Genomic DNA, 11,317 nt, shown 5'->3' on the forward strand with positions numbered 1-11,317 from the left:
TGCAAAATTCAAACTAGTTAAAACCAAAACAAAGTCCTTCAAACTAAAATGACTACTGATATTTTTTTGTTGTGATTTTTATATTCTAGAAATGCAATTAAATGCAACTAAGATCTAAAAAATGTAAAGATTAAAATGATATATATATATATATATATATATATATATATATATATATATATATATATATATATATATATATATGAAAGATTCAAAAATTCTATCTTCTTTTTATTATTTATTTTTATTATATTGTTATTTAAAAAATTAAAGATCCATGAGGCTTACGCCCAGCGTCTCGAGACTTATGCCTCGCCCCATATCAGGTAAAATGTCCCGCTCGCTCGCTTTTTTTAAAACTCTGGTTTATACTGAAGGTGTTCAAGAAATTTTGATTTGGAAAGTGCCTTTTTTAAACGAAATATATTAATTTGATTTGGAAAATTAAGATGTTTGGCTTTATGTCGAGGAAAAAGGAAATATTTACGTGATATTGTTCATTATTTACACCTCGAGGTATTTCCTTTTCACAACTCCTAGATGAAAGTTGATGACTAATGGTTCAGTACCATTGGAAATATTAGTAAAGCAATGTATCCATGAAACTCTTTTTTTTAATTAATATTTAATTGTGGTGTTATGAATTGTAATGTTGAATTAGTCATGAAAAATGAGCATTTACTGGACACTGCAAATCTTCAAGTGTTGTATTAGAGATTTAAGAGAAACATAGAAATGTCAAAGAAAGAGACCCTACGGAAAGTAGCAATGAAAGAAAAAACGACCTAGATTATTTTCTACAAAAAATAAAAATTCTTTATCCATATAGCCAATAGTATATCAAACAGAGTTAGTAATTTAAACAGACTCAGTATGCGTTGATGTCATCTCAGTTTTTGGAATCATCTCAGTTTTTGGACTTTTGTTCTTCTGCTTCTTTGTTTGTTTGAACTCTCCGTAGAAGTACGAGACAAAACCCCAAAGAGAAAGGAAAAGAGCAAGGCCCTTTTACCCTAAAGAAAACTACTGCTAATATCTCAGTAGCCGAAAGTAAAACTGCAATCATAATCCCGGATATCAAAGATGAAGAGCAATAAATGACTCCAATAACACCCACAAAGAAGCATTGCCAAATAATGACAGTCCATACAATTACTGTGTAATATCTTGCTTCTCCGAGGTTAAATTGTTTTGCCTCCCTTGATATTTCCTGCAAATTTCGATCAGTATGTTAATCCTTGCTCTTTAAAGAAATTGTCCATAGCTAAAACAAAATGGAAACCGAGGAAGTAACTATGATAAATCATATATATTTAGAAATGTATTCCATGACAAAAGAGTTTTCACCCCTCTACGGGATATGAATAATTTAGGGTTTCGAGCTAGTTCCTTCATTAATGTCCTACGGCTAAAGTCAAACTCACAACTCATCACAAGCTTTTGTTCTGTCTCTTGTCATTAAGGTCAGAAAACTTTGAGAGAATTGAAATAAGAATAATAAAAGAAAAAAAAAACAATAGCAAAAAAAAAAAAAAAAGTTTCCAAGGTAGATAAGAAAACCGTAAAGATGGACATCGTAGGTGAAGCTAATATAGCACCTAAAGAGAAGTTGATAGACTTTGTGATTTGAAGGCCTTATGGATCTGATGGCCAAACGAGAGAAATATGTTACTTTCCATAATTTATATATCTTGGCACGTAATTTAAGAAAAAAATTAAATTTATGAAATTTGGGTCTTAAACATGTTATATAATATTTGCGTGTCTTTAATACTTTTTAAACTTACATAATATTTTGTGGTTATAAAAACTTCTTATTAAGGTAAAACAAGAAATACAAAATTATGTACTTCCAAATGCAAAAATGTGCCATTTAATTTGAAATAGACTAATACAGGTAAGGTTTAAATTATTTACTCTTACACTGTAATTTTTTACCAGGTTATTAATTAATGTATCATATTATATAGTATGACTTAATTATGACGATGCATGAATTTAAACCCACAAAACAATAGTGTCACATATGCGACGGAATGAGTAAGATGCATGGGTAGAAATGAGTTACATGGGAAGAAAGAAATACCTGAAAGTCATTATTGGTTATTATTCCTACAGTGCAAAAAATAGTAGCGGCAAAACACATGATCATTTGAGTCTCCAATACTAGCGTAGCAGTAATAGCTTGTTTTGCCTTCAAATAAATTAACTCAATACAAGACAAAATGACCCCATATAAAGCTGATGCCAGAAGTGTCATCATAAAACCAAGAATATAGGCTTTACTTGTCACACCCTCTGGCCTATCACCATTAGATCGAACACCGAATAAAACAGAACCAAGTGTTAGAAGAACTAATGCATTGATAGAGTAGGGTGTGAACTTCAGCTTCACTATGAAGAAAGCACCTACTGCCGTGAAGGCAAGTTGAGCAGCAAGAAGAAGCGAAGAGGTTGACAAAGAAAATTTTGACCCGCCCCACGAATAGAGAAAATTATCAACACTAGTGACAACACTAATGACGAATGATGCAATGAAAATTCGAGGTGTTATAAAGTAAAACTAGGCACGGGAGCCTTCGGATTTTCGACGATAGAAGTATAAGATGACAAGAGGTATAAAGGTGAGTGAGCATCCAGCAGTTTGTAACCAACTGCTAAGTCATATTCTTGAACCTCCCTCAACATAATATAGACGCATTATTAGAGGGCCACCACAAATACCAACGGCGAGTATCAGACAGTTAATCAACAGGAGGATTCTCCTCATATTGGTGCTTAATCCTTTGTCTTCCATATTATTTCTCAAGAGATTTGGATGCTAAGTTGGAGTATTCTGCTGCTCAGGCTGAATGGTCTTCTTCTGCAAAGGTTTGGATTATTGGACCTCTTGCAGTGACGAGATTTATTTATAATTGAGAAATCTTTGTACATCTCCACTATTTGTTTAAGAAGAGTTTCTCATAATTAAACTAAATGCAGTACTAGTAATTTTCTTATGATTCACAAGGGAAGAATATAACAATAAAAAAATATAAAGCAAAGACAGACAGTGAGTAATTTTGTTAGTATTAAATTGCAGCGTTGAATTTCTAGGAAACCGAGTACGCCCACCATGGGCTATATATGTCATGCAAATAGCCATAACCACGCTACTGGTTGTGGATTCAAACGTGGGTTTTAGTTAAGAATTGATTAATTGTGAGTAGCCACCTGGCTATATGCCAACTTTGTTTAATTGAATATTTATGAGTATTCAACTTTGGTCTTCTGTCTCCCCACTCCCCCACCTCTACCTAACCTGGAGTTGGAGGGACGCGCAATAGTGTTTATACTTGGCTTCATTCATATTCTTTTTGCTATAATTTAACGAAAATACGTGAAACTCGTGGGTATATGTATTTCTATTCAGAGTATAAACTATTTGAGTTTTTGAAAGACGCAACGATCCGAAACCATTTTTTTGTATATGCCGAACATTTCCATAACTTTTTCTTTTCTTTTCTTTTTTTTGCCTCATAAAATAGTCGTCACCTTCCATGTTTTCTTTTCTCACGTTTGAATGAAAAATGTAATGATCCGGCCGCTCGTTTCGAGAATTAATGTCCTGTTCGGTGGCTTAAGGTCTCAAGCAGCTTCGTGTGTTATGACTTGCGTGCGTGGTCGAGTTCGGTTTTCGGATGATTCGGGATCAATTTGGAAGAAGGATTCTTATTTTAGAAGCTTAAGCGGTAAGAGTTGACCGGAGTTTGACTTTTGTGTAGACGACTCTAAAATGACATTTTGATGATTCCAATAGCTTTGTAAGGTAATTTTATACTTAGGCGAGTATCCAAATTAGGATTTGGAGATCCGTAGATTAAGTTGATGCAATTTGGCAAAAATTGGAAGAGTTGGAGTTTTGGAAGATTGAGAGGTTTGACTAGGAGTTGAAAGGCGGTTTGAGGTCGGATTTGAGTAATTCTTGTATGGTTGGACTCGTTATCGAATGGGTGTTCGAATTTTGTAATTTTGATCGGGTTCCGAGATGCGAGCCCGGGGTTGAATTTTTGAGTTGACTTTTATTTCTCTTTCAAGATCGAAGCTTTATTATCCGAAATTATTTCCTATGATTTTATTTATCATGTTAAGTTATTTTGGCTAGATTTGAGCCGTCCGGAGATTGTTTCACACGAGAAGGTCATTTTAGAGTATCGGTCTAGCTTCTTTGAGGTAAGTATTTTGCCTAACTTTGTGTGGGGGAATCACTCCTTAGGATTTGAGTCATTTGTGCTAATTGTGTCATGTGAAGGCCGTGTACGCGAGGTGACGAGTACGTACTCGAGCTTATTTAATTTGTGAAAATTTGACTGTTTAGGGTTCTTAGGTTCTTATGCCCACTAAAAAGAAAGTTGTCCTATCATGTTAAATATGACGTTACTAAATTACCCTAACATGTCTTATTTGGAGTTGATTGATTCATGTTTTACCCTTGTTGCCAATAAACTCTTATGTACCTTAATTGAAGTTATTGATGTCCTTTCCGTACTTGTTTATCCTTAATGGAAGTTATTGATGCCTTTTCCGTAAATTCTTAACCTTAATTGAAGTTATCGTTATCCTTTCCCTAATTGCTTAACCTTAACTGAAGTTTTGATATTCCTTTCATTGTTGACTTATCCTTACTTGGAGTCATTGAATCATGTTATTTCTCTTATCTTCGAGTTGTACTTATATGGAATCATTGTTGCACATTATCTCTTTCCTTGTTGAGCTATTTTTATTGAAACCATTATTCTCTGTTGTGTCTTTCATTGTGAGCTAGTTTTTCCGTTTCTTTGTGTTCTGAAGTCCTTATGTTGATTTACTTGCCATACTCTCGTGTTGTTGTTGTTGTTGTTGTTGTTGTTGTTGTTGTTGTTGTTGTAATCAGTGTTGTTGAGCCATGGGCTATGCCTTGTTGTGGTATTGAAATTGTTTTGAGGAAAAGTTGTGGCATATGGGCACATGTGGTGAAAGTCATTATATTATGTTGTTATGTTTTTGCACACGTAGTATTGCTGAGAGGATTATCGGGATGTTCGCACGTGAGTTGTCCGTGCTATTGTTATTATTGATAATTGTACGTGCGGCGTGACAAGGCGGGCATTTATTTTATTATTGCGAACCTGGAGAGACAAGGCGAGCGATATCGGGAAATGATTTGTGATGACTTGTGATCGCACGCGAGCATTGTTATTGTTGATATTTGTGTAGTGGTGTGCCTACCATGTGTGAATTATACCTTGTACATATTATGGTGATCGTTTCTTATGTGTCATTCATTGTCTCTACTCATACTTATTGACTTGAATTGTGATAGAACACTTACACAAGCATACACGTAATTAATCACCCATATTGGTTTAAGAAGATGAACCCTGATGTTATTGACCATTTACATGTACTCCCGTTTACTAGCCTTCGGTGTGAAAGTAGTTCTATTGGCACGTGAGTTATCTGTGTGGTCATGAGTCATTATGATTGTTGGCACATGAGATATCTGTGCGAATATTTGATATTGTCACTCTCTTGGCACGTGAGTCGTCCGTACAGTTATGAATTGTAATGTGGGCACGAGATGCCAAGTGATTAGGGTCCGCGAATCGGGACCGTGAAGTGTGACTAAGAGGTGAAACACCTCCGAGAAATCTTTGAACAAATCTTGTGTGGAAGCGGTTGCTCTTACTAAATCATTACTTGTTCCCTCTGCTTGATTTCACCGAACCTAAACTATGTTCAGCTTACTCTATGGTATTATTACCTGTTTGTCCCCTATTACTAATCGTTGTTTCTAGGTCTTTATTGGGAGTATTGTTTTGTTAACTTTACGATGCCTAGCTTTATATTGTCATTGTTTTCCTGTTAGTTTAACATTCATAATTGTACATGTTATTTATTCTAGTAGGTTTCTTGACTGCCCCTCGTCACTACTTCACCGAGGTTAGTCTTGATACTTACTGGGTACCGCTGTGGTGTACTTATGCTATGATTTTTGCATATTTTTGTGCAGATCCAGGTTCCTCAGATATTTGTTGATCATTAGCTAGTTGATCGGCCATTTGCCGTGGAGACTCAAGGTAAACCTGATGTTGTGTTTGTAGGCCTCAGAGTCACCTTCTAAGATTTTACTTGTACTGTTTATTTCTATTCCAGAACATTTGTACTTAGGGATTTTCTAGTAATCTCAGTAGAGCTTATGACTTGTACTACCGATTTTGGGTATTGTAATGCACTTGCGATTTATTGGATACTATAGAAATTTAAGTTTCATGCTTAATAGTTATTTCTGGTTAAATTATGTCTTTAATTTAGTAAGTGTTAGGCTTACCTAGTATTAGTGACTAGGTTCCATCACAACATCCTATGGAGGAAAATTAGGATCGTGACAAGTTGGTATTAGAGCTCTAGGTTCATAGGTGCTACGAGTCATCAGCGAGTTTAGTAGAGACTTGCGAATCGGTATGGAGATATTTGTACTTATCTTTGAGAGGCTATAGAACTATTAGCACAGTTTCACTTCTTTCATTCCTATCGTGTGTGTTTATTGATCTCAGAGTTTGAGCCTTTGTCATTTTATTCTCTCACAGATGGTGAGAACACGAGCTATAGTTACTAATAATGCTACCCCCAGAGCCGGTATGGCTAGGAGCTGGGGCAGAGGCAGAGGCCGAGGAGGAGCACATGCTACAGCTAGAGCACATGTCAGAGCGGCAGTTGAAGAGCCACAGTGGCTCCTGTTGGGGGACAGGTGCCGGAGGCACCTGTTATTACCCATGGACTTCAGGAGACTATAACACATTTCCTGAGCATGTTTGGTATATTGGCTTAGGTGGGGTTGATTCCGGTTGCACTAGCTACTCCACAGACTAGGGGAGGGGCTCAGACTCCCGGCGCCCGTACTCCAAAGCAGCGAGTCCATGTTGGTTAGGTTCCAAGTGTTATGCCGACATAGCTTGTTGTTCCAGTTCAGCTCGTTGTTAGGGCTGCAGTATATGAAGAGGAACAGCTTAGACTTGCGAGGTTCAAGAAGTATTGTCCTCCTACTTTCAGTGGTTTGGCTTCAAGGGATGCACATAGGATTTTAGAAGAGAGCCATTATATTCTCCGCACTATGGGTTTTGTGGAGACGAGTGGGGTTGCTTTATCTACGTTCCAGCTTAAGGAAGCGACATATCAGTGGTGGCAAGCGTACGAGTTGGGTAGCCTGGCCGATGCAACTTGACTTTCATGGACTCGGTTTTCAGAGATGTTCTTAAGAGAGTTTGTTCCCCAGACCCTTCGGGATATATGGCGCGTGGAGTTTGAGCAGCTGCGCCAGGGCATTACATCATTGTCAGAGTATGCCATTAGATTCAGTGATTTGTCCAAACATGCGCCTGCTTTGGTTTCTACAGTTAGAGAGCAAGTCTGCAGGTTCATTGAGGGGCTTAATCATGATATCTGGTTTAGCATGACTCAGGAGTTGGAGACAGATGTTCCATTTCAGTAGGTGGTAGATAATGCTCTCCGATTAGAGGGCATGGGGGACCAGAAGAGAGAGGACAGAGAGGCTAAGAAGCCTCGTGGATCGAGAGGATCTATTAGTCCCTATTTTGGAGGCAGGGTACACCATGTTAGAGGTTTTGTGGGACATCAAGTTCATTTTGCACTTCAGGCTTCGCGCACTGCTTTAGATATCCCTGGGTCTCAGAGTGTCTGTACCAAGCAGCTTCCGTAGCCACGCTAGCGGATGGGTTGCTTTGAGTGTAGAGATGTCAGCCATATGGTGAGATATTATCCCATACTCCGGACAAATATGTTGCAGTAGGGTATTCAGGCGGGTAAAGAGCGCCCAAGAGGGGGAAGACCGGCTCATTGATGTGCTTTATACAGTAGGGTTTAGGCTGTTGCACCATATGGTGTCGTTATAGGTATGGTTTTGATTGTATTGGAGGGGCATCATTCTTATTTTTTTATTTGGTTATGCTTGTCGGGTGAGCCCTCCTATCTTGCTTCACATATGGGTACGTTCCATGATTTTGTACTCAACTTATGTGTTTACCACTGTTGGGAGATCCTATAGTGGCAGCTCGTGTCTATCATTTTGTTTGATTCAATATCAAGAGCTATGAGACTAGTAGTGACCTTCTGTTACCCATTATGGTAGGTTTTGATGTGATTTTTGGGTGGTTGGTTATGATTTGTGATTTAGATGCTCTACCGATATGGGGGTTCAGTAGGTGTTGTGATTTTGTTAGCGAAATTGAATTAATGGAAGGTTTTGGTTGGTATGATTTATATTCTACTTGTAATTCAGAGCTGAGGACAGGATCCTCGCATTTCCATGTGATTTGATATGTTTGAACCGGGCCGCATGCCGCGGTGAAGTTATATTAGGATTAAATCCTTGTAATTATGTCACGACCCAAAATCAACCATCATGATGGAGCCTATCGTGAAACTAGGCCAGCTTCAACTCAACAACCCAACACCAACAATAATAAGTTTGAAACATTAACAGAAGCATTTAACATTAAAGAAAAAAACTGTTTGAAACATAAGAAAATCCCAAAATAATACAAACCAACCCAAAACTGGGGTGTCACTGAGTACATGAGCGTCTATTCGGAATACAATCCACTACAAGGTCTAATGAAAACAACTAAAAGTACATCAAATGATAAAGAAGGAGAGTCAAGGCCCGCGAATATAGTGTAGCTACCTTGATAGTCTCCAAACTCTGGGATCTTCAATTAGCAACCACTGCCGCGAACAGAGTTGCCTGGATCTTCACACGAGGTGCAGTGAGTAATGTGAGTACACGAACTCAGTAAGTAACAAGTCCAAACTTTGGACTGAAAGGTAGTGATGAACTCAACCACAATAAATATAACATAAATAAGTGTGCAGGAATGTAGGCATGCTTTCAAATTAAATAGACAGCTCAAGGCAATAAAGTAAATACAGATTTGAACAGTGTAAAGTATACAACTCAGCTATCTCTACATGCCAATGCACAAACTGTATGAAATGCACCATGTGCTCCCACTCTTAAGTGCTGAACCACTCGGTACTGTATATGGCCATCCATCCCAGGGAAATCCATTCTGGAACATAGACAACACTGACAATAAGTCACCCAGTACCGAGGAAAAAGGGCAATCCAACCCTGTGGTGAAATCCATCTCCAGGTATCAAGTACTTCGAATAAATCTATGTCCAGGGAAATCCATCCCTCAATAATATCATCCGCTCTCACTGGGGGTGTGTTACAGACTCCGAAGGGGCTCCTAGATCCCAAGCACTATCATAATCATCAATATAACCGATCTGGTGTGTAGCCCGATCCTATAACTGTCACTCATAACCAGGCTCTCGGCCTCACTCAGTCATCAATCTCTCCAGTCTCACCCACGGGCTCACAATGTCATGAAAGCAAACCCGGAACGATGATATGATGAATCAATAGCTAACCGAGACTGAGATGTGATATAAAAATGCATGAACATGACTGAGTACGGAATATTAATGATAATAATGAGTTGACAGCAAGAAACGACCACTAAGGGTCCCAACAATACCAACATAAAGCCTAAACATGATATCTAGAATGATTTATAGCTCAATTACATTATCACATGATGAAAGCATGGATATCAATAGAATAGAGTCACTAAACGGTTCCATGGAATCACCAGGTCACAATTCTCGCAGTGCACACCCGCACGCCCGTGACTTGGCATGTGCATCACCTCGATATCAATAACATAACACATAATTTGGGGTTTTGAACCCTCAAAACTAAGTTTGGAAGCGTTACTTACCTCAAACCAAGCAAAATCCTACTCCGCATTGCCTTTGCCTCTCAAATCGGCCTCCAATCGTCCCGAATCTAGCCACAAGCAATACAATATGATCAATATAGGTTAAAGGTATCAATTCCACAAGAAAAATACCAAATTATAGCAAAAAATCAGAAATCGGCTCAAACCCGCCCTCTTGGGTCCACGTCTCAAAATTCGACAAAAGTCACAAAACCAGAAAGCCTATTCACTCACGAGTCTAACCATACCAAATTTACTCAAATCCGACAATAAAATCCCATTCAAAACCTCAAAATTCCATCTCAAGAACACTTCCACTTTTTTCCCAATTTTTCACCCCAAATCACAAATTAGATGATAAAATTAAAGATACAATCATGGAATTTAATCAAAACCAAGTGGGAAACACTTACCCCAATCAACTCCGTGAATATCCCTTCAAGAATCGCCCAAATCCGTGATCTCTAGCTCAAAATATGAAAAATGAGCTCAAACCCTCGATTTTGAATTTAACACTGTCTGCCCAGATTTCCTTCTTCACGAACGCGACCGTCCTCGCGCGTTCACATAGACCAACTTGATTGTCTCTCCACTTTACTCTTCATGAACGTGATGCTTTACCAGCTCAACCCTTCGCGAATGCGGCCCTCATCTCGCGAACGCATAGAACAAAGGGTTGGGGGGTCCCAAACTACCTCACTCCTCTTCGCGACCTAGTCCTTGATGATTTATGACTTTAAAATAGAAAGTGTTCTAACATTGTGTTGATGTTGAGCTCATTTGAAACAGGTTTCATGCTTATGAAAAGCACAGAGTTTGTTATCATAAAAAAAAGGGAATTTATTGGCCCTTCGTAAGTTTTGTTTTGATGATTGACAAAGGAACACATGCATGAACCAGGTCCCATGCACAGTGTACACATGGCAGGGGAAAATTAAAGCACAAGTCATGAACGTGAATGGGATAAGCATAAGTGGTTATGCCTAATATTCCTTGAACAAAAATATATACCTAATCCTAATTCTAACTCCCTGTGGATTCGATCCCGACTTGCATTGGGTTTTTATTATTGCTTCGACCGCCTTACTACCTATATTTGTAGTGTGAGTTTGAGCGACATTAATTTTCGGTACCGTTGTCGGGGAGTTAAACAAATTTAGTTATATATCTAGTTTTTTGTGTGACTTGTCTTCTTTTCCTTCTGAGTCACTAACTTTGTTTTTGAATTGATTTTAGGTACAAAAATGGCTCTCAACAACGAGCCCATCGGGAATTTGCCAATGGGGGAGGATATGGATAATGACCAAGTTGATGAGGTTCCTCTTGAACCTTAAGCAAATAGACGAGGCTGCCCACCTCAAGATAATGTTCCCGTCCCTCCCCCACCTCCACCAAGAGCAGCAACTCACTGACATTTACCGAACGAGGGTTATGCAAGTGTTATAGTCCCACCCCGCATTAAGGCGAACAACTTCCAAATCACCAATGTGATG

The 11,317-nt window shown here is 38.4% G+C and overlaps 1 pseudogene; it reads right to left on the bottom strand.

Moving 5' to 3' along the window:
* Positions 1–677: 677 nt before the first annotated feature.
* On the bottom strand, positions 678–2,993 carry LOC107809562 (purine permease 1-like; annotated as a pseudogene).
* Between the last annotated feature and the right edge of the window lie 8,324 nt (positions 2,994–11,317).

The sequence above is a fragment of the Nicotiana tabacum genome, chromosome 5, assembly GCF_000715075.1.
Source record: "Nicotiana tabacum cultivar K326 chromosome 5, ASM71507v2, whole genome shotgun sequence".
In the NCBI taxonomy this organism is placed as follows: Eukaryota; Viridiplantae; Streptophyta; class Magnoliopsida; order Solanales; family Solanaceae; genus Nicotiana; species Nicotiana tabacum.